General features: G+C 34.0%; 1 long non-coding RNA gene across 1 annotated transcript in view; it reads left to right on the top strand.

Annotated features, from left to right (window-relative positions):
- LOC127706532 (uncharacterized) overlaps nucleotides 1-9,738 on the top strand; it is a 36,555-nt gene extending 26,817 nt beyond the window's left edge. The window contains exons 3-5 of the long non-coding RNA XR_007984526.1: nucleotides 469-538; nucleotides 1,412-1,502; nucleotides 8,418-9,738. This is a non-coding gene — a long non-coding RNA (uncharacterized LOC127706532). The remainder of the gene's footprint in view (nucleotides 1-468; nucleotides 539-1,411; nucleotides 1,503-8,417) is intronic.
- Nucleotides 9,739-14,289: the final 4,551 nt, after the last annotated feature.

The following is a 14,289-nucleotide window of genomic DNA, read 5'->3' as shown; positions in this document are numbered from 1 at the left end:
TTAAATTAACTGTTTTACAGACATAACATAATACATAAAAATCGAGATATTGACCAAAAAACATTTTTATTTCATGTTTTTATCGTAAATTTTATTCTTTCAGCACTTTTAAATTGGCCCTTCTGTGAACAAATTTCAGGGGAAATTGGCCCTACCTCTTTGAAAATCGCGAAATGGGCTAATAAGGGCTAAATGCGAAATAAAGTATCCGCGAAAATAAGTTGGTTTACAGTATCCTCTACGTATTTCGGGAGACGGACGGATGAAGCGGTTACTAGACCCACTCTCGCCTCTGTCGACACAGATGAAACTACGAATGCACTACACATTTATGAAGTAGAATGAGCATTTTGTTGATTTGGTATCATCAATTTTGCATTTAAACGTTGATCAATGTTTAAGTCGTACCACATTAACTAAATTGTGATATATCATTTTTATTGAAATTGACAATTGACTTTATTGCAGAATAAAGTCCTGACGACATACACCTCCTCGAACTTTTTATTCTTACAATGGAAAACTGACGACCATATCGGTAAGCAATATTCAAATAGTTTGCTGAGTCATACATACAAAAATACACAAGTGTGTCCATGATTAAAATAAAACAACAAATACATACATACAGATCCCTGACACGTTTAAAAAGTAAAGACAAAAACAAAAAAATATCACAGTATATCAATCATAAATTTTATACAACTTGTATACTCTGTAATGTTCGCAAACGTAAACTGCTTATATCCACGTCATTTGAACTCTAAGGGATATAGTTCTATCATTGGCAAATATACCACATCTCCTTTTGTTTTTGTAGACCGCTTTCGACTTGCAAATATAGATAAACTTTCATGAACATGATTTTAATAGTAGCCAACCACTTATGCTAATAGAGAGGCGAAAGAAACCTAAGGGATAGGCAAACTCACAAGTCGAAAACGAACTGACAATGCCTTGGCAAAAAAACAAAAACGAAAAACGATCAATAGACACACAACAGTATACAAATACAACATAAAAACTAAAGACTGAGCAACAATAAACCCACTAAACACGAGGATGATCTCAGGCGCTCCGGAAGGGTACGCAGATCCTGCTCCACATGTGGCACCCGTCTTGTTGCTCGTGTAAGTACAAAACCGGTGATAAGTCTAATTCGGTATGTCACATTTAATAAAAAGGACGGATTGTGGTTTCGACCATATCCGTCGTCATCTGTGAAACAGATATTCCATAACGGTCAACCAACTCGTGATGCTAATGAATCAAATTAACAATAAGATTTTTTTTGTAAATTTCAAATGATTATTTTTTTTTTCACAGAAAAGAGTCATAAAGTTTTCATGTTTTTAAAGATAAGATATTTTCCATGTGATAACCTATTACTTATTACAGTGTTTTACATTAGGTTTGGTCATAGGAATGATAACAACTGTCGTTTTGGGCGTTTTATTCGAAAGTCTACATTTAATCGAATCAAAACTACAAAAAGAAGAAACGTAGGTATTAAGTAATATTGTGTAGTACATACTGAAAAAAAATCTGTTCTTTTTTTTATCATCAAATGGCTCTCGTCTGTCGTCGGACAACATTTCTAAGAAGTGAAACCCAGAGCCAGTACGACTAATTATTACAAAAGAACCTTCAACACTTCCCAGGGAGCCAGCTTTCAAAGGAAAGGGCATTATAAGGGCCATTATTTGCTCCCTGCACTTGCAGGATAAAAAAGTAATTCGTACAGTATCTGTTTATGTCTTGTTGACGTCACCGTTCCCGCTCACAAGACATGCATAGGATAAAGGTATACTTGTCCAGGACTATTTACCGTCACTTCCTCTAATTTAACATTTAGATCTACCTAGCATAAAGCCATATAAAATAAAGAGATGTGGTATGATTGCCAATGAGAAAACTATCCGCCAAAGTTCAAACGAATGTCAAGGACTATAGTTACCGGCTATTTCCTCTCTTACCGGTGTCTCGTGGTGGAGTGCTCGCCTCGAGTGCGGGATGTCGTGGGTTTGAACCCAGGCCGGTTCAAACCGAAGACTTTAAAATTGGTATTTGCTGGTACTCCGTTAAGCACGCGGCATTAAGGAGTAAGTATAAAGACTGGTCGGCTCTGAGTCAGAAAAATGTGTCCGGGTAAGGTACTATGTCTTCCTGCCTTATGAACTAGCACGTTAAAAATCCGGCTCAGTATGTTGGTATAGTACAAAGCAGAGTTCAAACTCATATTCATTAGCAAGTTCTTGTCCTGAATGTGCATCTAATTTGCCACTGCACGTTAAACAGCCATCCCTCATCCATCAATTCCCTCTCACTTAACATATAGATCGACCAAGGATAAACCCTTACTTGTAAAGGATTAGTTACTCCCCTCTCACCTGACATACATAGGGAAAAAAAATTGTACGAATCTGAAAGTTTTTTATTTTTGTAAGAGCCATCATTAGGCCCATGAAATTGAAAAACAGTAAAACTCTTTAAGCTTTTCAAAATTTTGATAGTTTTTATCCTTAAATTATTAAGATTATATAAACTAAAAACTTTTAAAGTACATGATTGTACTGCTACTTCATTAACAGGTTGAAAACATATTTGACCAACTAATGAATGAGCCAAATGTTTTTTCTTCGATTAGACATCTTCTAGCAACATATATTTTTGCAAAAGCTCTTGGTTCATGTCCGAATATTAATAACAAGATATAGGTATGAAGCCATTTCTGCAGTTTTTGCCGTTTTATATTAAAAGCGATAAGTAGAATTTTGAAGCCCTGAAGCAAACATGTAAGGCAAATTACAAAAACTTAAATACTAATAGATTAAATTCTTGTGATCTCAAATCAAACATTTTGATTTTTGAATTCTATAGGGGCCAAAAAAGTGGTCTTATCATACCTTTTCCATTTTTCTGCTTTATTAAAGCAAACGCGTGACGTGATGTCATTTCATAACGACATCCGCGATCTCAGAAAATTTGATAAAATTAAACTAAGCAATATCTAAGCTTGCTTTATAACACAATTTTCGTTTAAAAGATTTAACTTTCTGATACTCTACAATATATGTACAATGATATAGTTGATTTTATGATGCATTAATTGTAAATTACGTAGACGAGGAGAAAGATTTTTCGCATTCAAGGACAGAATGCAGATATATATGTTTTGTTTATTTGACGCTTTTGTTCTATTTTCTAGCCAACATTAAAAAATATACTATTAAAGTTCAAATCAATTGATAATTTCTGTCAATCAGTGGATAGATTCATAATTGAAAGTAACTTGGTACCCATAAAATATCACGCAAAGATCTGCACACCAGTTGTCCTATTCTTGTTGATAATTAGTCCAATGTAAAAATACGTATTGCCAATGAGACAGATATACAAAGGAGAACGAAGGGTGTAGACATCTATAGATTATTGTACAGCCTTAAATAATGAAACCCATATTGTATATAGTAAGCTATTAAAGGTCTCGGTATACGAATACGAATACGAAAGTTTTATTTTGATTCGGTTCACATATAACAATACAAACATAAGCTCTTAAGAGCTTTTTACCGAATATAAATGGCATATATATAACATTAAAACACAGAACATGCAGATAAGATATATAAGCAGCAATTATTTTTTTTCAAATGCATAGATACAGTACAGGCATATTGAAATACATGCAAGGCAAAGCACTACTAAACTACACATCTAAACATGCAAAAACTGAAGCATAACTAAAATTGAAGCACAATTAAAATTTAAGCACAACTAAAAATTAAGCACAAATAAAAAATAGAGCACACATGCAAAATTTAAGACATAATGCAAACATTTGGGTCTATAACTAAAAAATAGATGAAAAGATTATCTACATGCAGAAACAACAAAGGTACCAGTAACAGGCTCCTGACATGGGCGAAATACATAAAGAATCAATGTGGTGTGGTTAAACATGTGCGTTTGCGCTCAAATCCCCCACCTAACCTCCTTTAACCTTGACTAGCTGTGTAACAGTACAACATAAGTGCAAACTATAAAAATCAGTTGGAAAAGGCATGACTCATCAGATCGGCACTTAGCACAGAAAAGAAACTAAAAAAAACTAGACAAAGTGATGCCCCCGCACTTAACTCTGAAGTAACTGTATTATAACAAAGTCAATGTAGGACTTTCTTTGAGATATAATTGTGTCTGGAACACAAATGATGCCCCCGCAGATGCAAAGTGTAATTTTAAAATGCACAAAGTTGAGCATGGGAGCACATAGGTCTATGGTTCACTGTAGGAGGAGTTATCCGGAAACGCTATGCACCTCTTATGCAAGTTAATACTCCAAAAAATGACAAAGTTCAACTATATCCAAAAGAGCAAATATTAATAAAAATCAAAAACCTGACCACATGCACACCTTCAATATATGTACAAACAGCCAGCAAAGTGAAAACTTCCTAGCATTCAAACTGTAGGAGGAGTTATCCGGAAACGCTATGCACCTCTTATGTAAGTATATACTCCAAAAATGACAAAGTTCAACTATCTCCCAAAAGAGCAAATATCAATAAAAATCAAAACCCTGACTACATGCACACCTTCAATATATGAAAAAAACAGCCAGCAAAGTGAAAACTTCCTAGCATTCAAACTGTAGGAGGAGTTATCTGGAATAACTATATACCCATAATGGGACGGACGGACAGGGGTTAAACAATATGCCCCCAAACTTTCAGTTGCGAGGGCATAATAAAAAAAGATATAAGGTACAGATTTAAGTGTACTCTCAGTCAAAGCGAACTTCAACTCATACATGACCTATGTTTCCCAAGAATAAAATATCAATTAGTACACACCAAACTGATATAGAATAAAGACATCATAAACAGACTGATAAAAGCGTATTTCTGGACAATGCCAGAATAAAAATATCGACAGAATGCAAGACCATAAGTGCTTATTACTCGTCTGTATAGCAATACTTTAGTTTTGTTTTAATTTATTAAAAACATAATCAATGTTCGTACCGATGGAGACAAAATTTATTTTTTTTTACTGCAACGTTAAATTGATAAACTTTCAGAATATTAGTAAGCTTATTCAAGTGATCAATAAGTTAACACGGATCGTATCTAAATCTACGGACTCTATAAGCAACATAATCGTAAAAATTAGGATACGATGTCCTGTTTGCCGTAATAACGTTTCTAAAGATACAGGAACTTTCAAACCAAATGTTTGTATCTATGAAATAATTGAATAAGAGTTATAAGTAATTTGTTTTAACAAAATCCCTAATAATTTCCCAGTGACACATAGATAATGATAATAATATAATACATTCTTTATCTAAAGAGGGTACTGACACAGTTTGTTACAACAGACTAGCCGTGTTTATAGATACCATTCATTGAAACCTGAAACGTCACTACAGTACAGACACGGGTTGGCGGATACAGACACCGTAAGAAGGGGCCAAAGAAACATCAACGTACAATAAAAAAATTAGCAATAGGAAATGGAAAATCACCTCTTTCTTGTAAATGTTTGTATAGAGTTTCTCGAGTAAAACAGAAATATCCAAATATAGAAAAGAACAATTGCTGTTTATAGTAGATCTATTTAAAGTCAGTTCCATTGGGTAAATTCTCGCGATAAAATTAGATTACCCTTGATTTAAAAAAAAAAACATATTACTAAGGTGTTTTTAAGTGATTTTATTTTTTTTCTGTTAAATGAATTTTGACAGATCGTCTCTGAATTTGGCCATACAATGTGATTCTTAACAATAAAGGAACACGTTTGCTATTAAAAGGGCGCAATTGGTGGTCTTGGGAATATTTATAACCTAGCGGTATATTGTATTGCCGAAACGTACATAGATATTGTCAAGGAGACCATTAACAGCTTTTTTTTTAATTATTTGTTATGGGCTTTGAACTAGCTGTCAGTAACTGCGAGTACTCTTAGATCTGTACTTAATGTCTTATTGTCGGGGGGGGGGGGGATTAATAAGTACCCTGTCACGTCCACTTTGTGTTTTTGTTAGAAGTATTTCTGTGTGTATTATCTGATGAGTTAAGCTGGGGTCACACATTCACGATTTTTACTGCCGTCTTTGACAGGACCTTTCCCGATTAAAATTTTTCAAAAGTCTGATCAAGATCCTGTGAATCGTGGATGGAAATTCAAACTTTAATTAAAATTTGTAAAAAAAATTATTCAATCACGACAACAATCAGATGTTGTTCAGGAAGCGTCGATATTCAACCGTTTCCAAGCGAATTTGTCCCGATAATCCAGTTCTCAATCCGAATCTAATCCTATTTGTATCTTTCGCAGCGTCCCGATTCTACCGAATGTAATCCGACAGAGATCAGACAGTGACCAGACAGTGAACCGACGCTGACGGAAGATATCCGTTAGAAAACTGTCGGCATATTCGGAATGATCAGGTACTGGCGGGACGTAACTCTATCACGGTCCGCTGTACCGTATTGCATACGGCTTTGTCTGGACTCAGTCGTATTGTGTTCTGTAATTGTCGGGACTCTGACGTGGGTATCATTGCCGAATTTCGTATTAATAACGGGACTGTTCCGGAACGGTTCCGGCAAAGACGGTTCCGGCATTCGACAAGATCTGGATGCAATCTGGACTCAATCGGCAGAAAAACAGCAATGACAAATTTATCCGGATCATTCCTGTTCCACAGGACACCGTCCAGAAAACACAGAACATTGTTAGGATTTTTATCCGATACAGCAGAATCTGTCACGACATAGTCACGATTGTAATCCGACTAGACAAAATCGGCTGAGTTTCCCCGAATGTTACGGGAAGCACCTAACTATCGGGGTGCTTGGCCGACCTCTCCGGACCATTCCCGATCCGTAGGAATCTGTTACGAACTTATACGACTGCGTTCAGACAATGATAGAACATTCCAGATAATTGAGGATAGTAATCCGACTTTTTCACTTTTCGTGTCTTATCGCTGTCTGGTCTCAAACGGGAGTCATAATCGGCAATGTGTGAACGCCGCATTAAGCCTTTTTCAACTGATTTTTATAGTTTATTTTTTGTTTTATGTTGTACTGTTACACCACTGTCCCAGGTTAGGGAAGGGTTGGCGCCTTCAAACTAGTTTAACCCCGCCACATTCTGTATGTCACTGTCCCAAGTCAGGAGCCTGTAATTCAGTGGTTGTCGTTTGTTGCTGTGTAACATATTTGTTTTTCGTTGATTATTTTGTACATAAATTAGGCCGTTAGTTTTCTTGTTTGAAATGTTTTACATTTTTCATTTCGGGGCTTTTATAGCTGACTATGCGGTATGGGCTTTGGTCATTGTTGAAGGTCGTACGATGACCTATAGTTGTTAATTTCCGTGTCATTAGGTCTCTTGTGGAGAGTTGTCTCATTGGCAATCATACCACTTCTTCTTATTTTAATATTTATCATCTTCAAGTAAATGTTTCTAGCCTTTACCTTTTTATAAACCATTTTCAAGTCTATGGTTCTGAACGTCTGGAAACTGTTTACATAACTAACCTATACTACAATGTTAAAGAATATCAGAAAAAGCTGTGACATTTTTCAGTACCTAAACAAGTGGGGCTACAAAACATTTGGAAACAAAATATTTGCCAAAGATCTCTAATCTAAAAATGGGCCTCGGTTGACAGGTGGTCTAATTAATTCATCTATTGAATCACTAGCCTTTCAGCACTTAGGTTGTGAGTTTGAACCTCGCAGGTGCGTTCTATTCCGATCGATTGTCAGTTTTCCTTCTGAATGTCGGTGATTCACTCCGGACACTCAGTCTTCTTCCACCAATAAACACCGGCCGCTATGAAATAGTCAGTAGTGCTAAAAATGGTGCTAAACACAAAAAATCAATCAATCCATCAATCTTAATCTAAATCGTTTTATGATAATTTATATATTCAAAGAGAAAACGAAACAATACGAATTCCCGCCGTTTTTATCAGCTCATCGTTAGACTCTGTATATCTTGTATAAGAAACAAACTACATATTATTGTCGACAGCCTTTTGTAAAAGGGGAAAGTAATCAACATTTTATTGCATTTAATAGGCGATATAGTATAATTTACCGTGCTAATCATAGTAACTCTGTATCCTATCCGTGTTTGAAATAAAATTATAACACTTTCCGACAATATCTTGATCGATGTTTAAAGTTATATCAAGTATACCGAGGCAGCAAAAATACAATGAGTCCATTAATAACTAGAAAAATGGGTGCGAGAACATTGCGAAAAGAAGAATCCAAACAGAATAACTAGTTTACATTTTCTCGTTTTTACTAGCTTTTTATCTTAAAATTTTTTTAGCGTTGTGTTGTTTGTGCTTAGGCATTTAGTTCTAAGCATTATTAATTTTATTTTTCTAGGTCAGACAGCAAAAGAACTGTTAAAATGGCAAAGTGTGCTTTTGTTGGTAAAAGAACAGCTATTCACATGACTCGCGTTGTATTGGGATACATTCTGATGTTATGTGTAATGACAATGAATGTCTGGATAATTGGTTCTGTCGTTTTGGGATATGCTATTGGATATTTTTTGTTACGTCCCTGGACATATACAAGAAATTCAACACGTAATACTAAATTTAAAATACCAAATGGACTAACTGAACAATCTGATAAGCTTCTTACAAAGGAGTCAGTTGTTTAAAATGATGGCTGATAAAATTTCAGTTTTTTTAAACAACTATAATGTAAGAGTGTACAATGGTGTTTTTCTGTTTTGTTTTATAACGATTTTATCTTTGAAAACATCAGATAATTACATAACCGATTGTAAAATCACTGATTTTAATGATAACGGGTGTTACTCCTTATTTAAAGTGTTCATGACTAAGGAACATTGTTTTACGTGAAATACTAGTTTTCGTGGTTTTCCATGTATTTATAGGATTCAACAAAGTACAAGGTTTTTTTATAGGCGTGTGTGCAGAGTTTGTCAAAACAATGTTATACAATCCATGAAAATCGATATCAAATTCAAAGGTATATAGAATCAAAGTACTGAACATCGGATGACCGCAAGTTCTTGTGGGTGGTCAAAAGCACTTGTCACAGAAAAAAAAATCACATCTCTATACCTGAAACTGAGGTTAATGTACAGAGATATATTTTTTTCTGAGACAAGTTCGTGCGTGGATGATGAATAAATGACATGAAATTCAACCTCACCGTAATAACTATCATATTGTAGTGATACAAATCAGTATACACTGGTTTGTTGTTATATATTATATTAATATAACAGTTACATGTATATATAATTTTCATTCATTTGTATATCATTCTATTCTACTATTCTAATAATAGTGCAGTGCAAGTGCATGGTGGACACTCTTCTGTAAAAATTCGATTTTTCTAAAAGATTGGATATGAGGAGGCATTCATATTTTCCCGCAAAAACAATTACGGAGTTACCGGTCTTTGCCGGGATTGTCGCTAAACGTTCTTGAGATATTCTTCCGCATGCTTTAACACAATTTTTAGGTACGTGTGCATAGATATTATCAATGATTTTTTACTTATATATATATATATCTAACGACAAAACATTTTCATATTATTAATTTATGTTCTAAACAAAAATATTTTTATCAGTATTCATTGAAGAGATGTATTTATAACAAAATTAGTCCATATATTGTAAATCATCGTTTATTAAACTATAGTACTGTACTGTACTATCATAGATGTTGTTTTCCAAAAAAAAAAGAAAAATCATATTATATGTATTTTAATCCATTCTTCAATTTGGGACTGAAAAGAAGGTCTGCATTTTTATTTAAATGTTTTTCCATTGAAATTTTACATACACATGCACCAGGATACTTCTTTCGTGCTTGGTTGATTTATATGTTACTTTGGATGCAAAATATAAGGGCCCACTTTTGTCTTTATAAGTAAAGATTTTCTCTTTTAAGCCACAGAAGTTTTATGTGTTTATCGAGAACTGAGGACATTAGTTCTGTCAAAAAGTGTGCAAGGTCGCTTTTAACATGTTTTTACAGGCTATATATATATATAGGAGCTTTGTGTAAAATTGGTTTAAAATGTTGCTATGCGAATTCCTGGAGTACCAACTTCAATTTATTTTTCTACTGGCTGTATACCGCTCTTGAACATGCCAATTATCCGTATATGTATGCAGCTATATCAGAGAAGTTCAGGGGAAAAAATACCAGAAGAATCGATAAATATGCTGTACTTTTGAATTTAAGTAACTAAGCAAATTCAAACGGACCTTATTCCTATGGAAACATTGAATGCGAATACAGCGAGAAGACCGCAAATACATGTACAAAAATCAAGAAGACATATTCTTAGAATTGTAAAAACTAAACTTCTACGTCATTTGGTCTCTAGTGGAATATTGTCTCATTGGCAATCATACCACATCTTATTTTTATATTTGCTGTCATCCATACGATTTTACAGCAACAGTAGTTTATATATTTTGCCCTTCTTTTCTTGCTGACTAATGCATAGATATAGACATTTGCTCGATTCCCGTTCTTTTTCGAACTAGTTTAATACAATCGAATCGAATATTATTCTTGAATGGTTTTATCTTCGATTTTACCTTTGAACCGTATGTGTCCTTTGTCGGTGTCGAGTGTTATTGGAAATGTCTAGTTTGTTAGTTGTTTTTTTGGTGTTTCGTGTTGATTTGGGTTAGTTAATCCCTTTCCGACTGATTTTATTTTGTTCTGTTACACCACTGTCCCTTGTAAGGGGAGGGTTGACCGTTCACAAACATGTTAACCCCGCCACTGTCCCAAGTCAGGAGCCTGTAGTTCAGTGGTTGTCGTTGGTTTGTGTGGCCCCGTGTCGTTCACATTTGAAATTAAGTTCCTTAAAAAAATTCAAACAGACCTTATACCGATGTAAACATTGAATGAAAATAAATCGAGAAGACAGCAAATATATGTACAAAAATCGACACGACATATTCTTAAAATTGTAAAAAAAATTAGTAAAAATCTTTAAACGGATAATCTACTTTGTAAAATATTTATCTTAAATTCTAAAACCTGCATAAACAAAACTTTTAATTATTTTTTTTTTTCACGAAAGACAATATTTCGAATTCTATATTGACATTTCACGTGACAAGAGCAGACCAGCGTACTCGAAAACCTCGATGTTTTTAAAAATTGTAACATGGTAAGGACTATGTGGAAAACTTGGTGATCTGAAAGAGCTTTAGATTTTGTATGTACATGTTTTTTTTCTATTTTTGTATCAATAATAAATGAAAATAAAACATCATGTTTTTGCATGTTATATTGCTAACAACACAGTTTAACAAATACTTTCTTTCAAATTTACGATTGTTGTTTAGAAATATCTTTTAATCAGTATCATCACCGGCATTGTTTTACTATTGATTTGTTTTCTTTTTCATAAGAAGAGTTATTTTTCTATTCTTCTCGCGTCATCGGTTTTGTCATTGTATGCAATTTGTATCGGTTACAATTTTGTTTATTTATTTATTTCGTCTCATCATTGATAACCCTGATTGTATTCATCATGTGGGCGATCAACAGACGGGAATCCATTCAATACATCATACTTCCAAACTAATGAAAAAATCTACTTGACTCTTTTCAAGGTTGTCTATATGCTGAAATTTGTTTTAAACTCGAGATTATAAGTGCGATGTAATAAGATATGCAGGTAGCATACTCCATTTAAAAATTCATGAAACACTTTCTGTTGTATACTTTTTGCAATAGATTCACGTTCCTTCCTAGTACAAATACACCAGCTAGTCGTTTTCAAATATACATTGAGGTCCTTCCTGGTACAAATATATCAGTCTGCTTTAATTCTAGAGTATACATGGTATAGGTGTGCCGGGTATTTATATGGATCCAATCAAATAATTGTTGGTTTAAAAATCCAAATAAAGGATAGTCACACATACATACAAATTCAATACTCAGAAATATACAAATTTCAATATAAACAAACACTCAACAAAAACATGTTTAAATATGGCTAATGGCATATGCTTTTCTTGTTTGTAAAGCAATTGTTCATTAAATCACTTTTATCTGAAGAAAGAAAAGACCACAATATTTTGTCCTTTTAAATGATGAACTTTTAATTTCCTTTATAAAATTTGGATCAGATAAAAAAAGAGTAGCTAAGGTTTAATCAAGTAATGTTTTATGTTTTTTGACAAGGCGGCACATGCCTCTACAATGTCTATTAATTATGCATGGCTCAGATGCCCCCACAATGCACCCCTTGCTTGAAAGTATCTGTTTCTCAATTCATCAATACGATATTAATTCAACTTGAATACAATACGGTTAAATTTTCTACATTTCGCTTCAAATTTCCCGCATACGTGGCGATTTGGGTATATTATTTGTGAAGGTTTCATCAGGGCGTAGATAGTCGTACGTGTCGTCATCTATGTGTTTTTTGCTATTCATATCTGAAAGGACCTCATTTATTTGTTTGCTAATTTCTTTTGTAGGATCACATTCTAAATGTTTATAAAATTTGGTGTTTGAGAGCTGACGATTCCCTTCTTCAATGTAGTCGGTTTTGTTCATCACAACAACTGCACTTCATAATTCCTTTGTCTGCTTGTTTAATAACAATATCATCTCGACATTTTAAGTTGTTCATGGCTTGGCTTTCTTGTTCTGAGATATTCCGTATGCGTTTGCCACTGACTGATGATTTTACTTCAGTTTTAATAGATTATATAAAAGATTCTAAATTATCGTTCTTACTTCTGGGTTGATTCCATTCGCCTTTCTTTTTAAATCTAGGGATGTACATGTCTTCTTTATCACTCTCATATTCAGAATCATTCATTCCAGCTTCCTGTAAGTTTTTTTTGTGTTGCCTATTAAAATGTTCCTTTAGGCGAAGACGTCTTGCAAATTGTTCTGAATCTGTCTCCTAATGCAGGTTGTTAATTTTGATGGCTGATATAGGACAGAAATTTAATCCCTTACTCAACAATTTTTTGATTCACTCTCTCTTGAAATCTGATTTATATCAAAAGATGAAACTTGTTGTTTTAGACTATATATTTATAGTTTTGCCAAAATTATACAAAGTGTTCATTTAGAACAACATTTATGAACAATATTCAACATTTGCTGAAGGGATTCTTCGTTGGGCGCCAATAGAACAATGTCATCCTCGTATAACAATATCGAAAAACACAACATACCATTTGCATTCATTAGTAAACTCAAATTTAAACAGTTGATTTCAGGTGCTAGATCGTTTATATATAATTGGATACACAGGCGCTTGGTATATGGACCCCATTTTTTATTTTCCTTTTTTGATGTGTTTAATTTTTTTTAAATTCTTTACTTTTTTTAATTTCTGTTCAATTATTTTTTTATGCCCCATTTATGGGCATTATGTTTTTCGGTCTGTGCGTCCATTCGTTCGTTCGTTCGTCCGTCCGTTCGTCCGTCTGTTCCGCTTCAGGTTAAAGTTTCCATGTTAAAGTATTTGGTCCAGGTAGTTTTTGATGAAGTTGAAGTCCAATCAACTTGAAACTTAGTACACATGTTCCCTATGATATGATCGTTCTAATGTTAATGCCAAATTAGAGTTTTTACCCCCAATTTCACGGTCCACTGAACATAGAAAATGATAGTGCGAGTGTATCATCCGTGTACTTTGAAAACATTCTTGTTTATCGAGGGTTAAGGTCTTGTTTTTTTTTTTGTTGTTTTTTATTTTGCTTCGTGTTGATTTGATTAGTCAATCTCTTTCCGACTGATTTTATGTTGTTCTGTTACACCAATGTCCCTTGTCAGGGGAGGGTTGATCGTTCACAAATATTTTGTTAACGCCGCCACATTCTGTATGTGCCTGTCCCAAGTGATCAGGAGCCCGTTATTCAGTGGTTGTCGTTATGTTTGTCAAATTTTTTTTTCGTTTATTGTTTTAAGCATTAGTCTAAGTTAGTTACATTTTGTATCTAGTCTGATTTTTTCACATTTTGTCAGGCCGAAGCCTTTTATAGCTTACTATACGGTATTGGCTTTCCTTTTCATTGAAGGCCGTACGGTGATCTACGGTTACTTAAATTCACGTTCTTTGGTCACTGGTAGGTAGTTGTTTTATTGGCAATCATACCACATCTCCTTATTCTTGTACTAGTGTGTGAAAGCTGGCTGCATATGTTTTTAATGATTTCAATATTTCATATTATTACTAGGTGCAACTGAACTGACGCAAAGCAAAAAATCAA

The sequence above is a fragment of the Mytilus californianus genome, unplaced genomic scaffold, assembly GCF_021869535.1.
Source record: "Mytilus californianus isolate M0D057914Y unplaced genomic scaffold, xbMytCali1.0.p SCAF_1, whole genome shotgun sequence".
NCBI classification, from domain to species: Eukaryota; Metazoa; Mollusca; class Bivalvia; order Mytilida; family Mytilidae; genus Mytilus; species Mytilus californianus.
The sequence above is the reverse complement of the archived record's forward strand: the minus strand, read 5'-3'. Positions and strand labels throughout refer to the sequence as shown.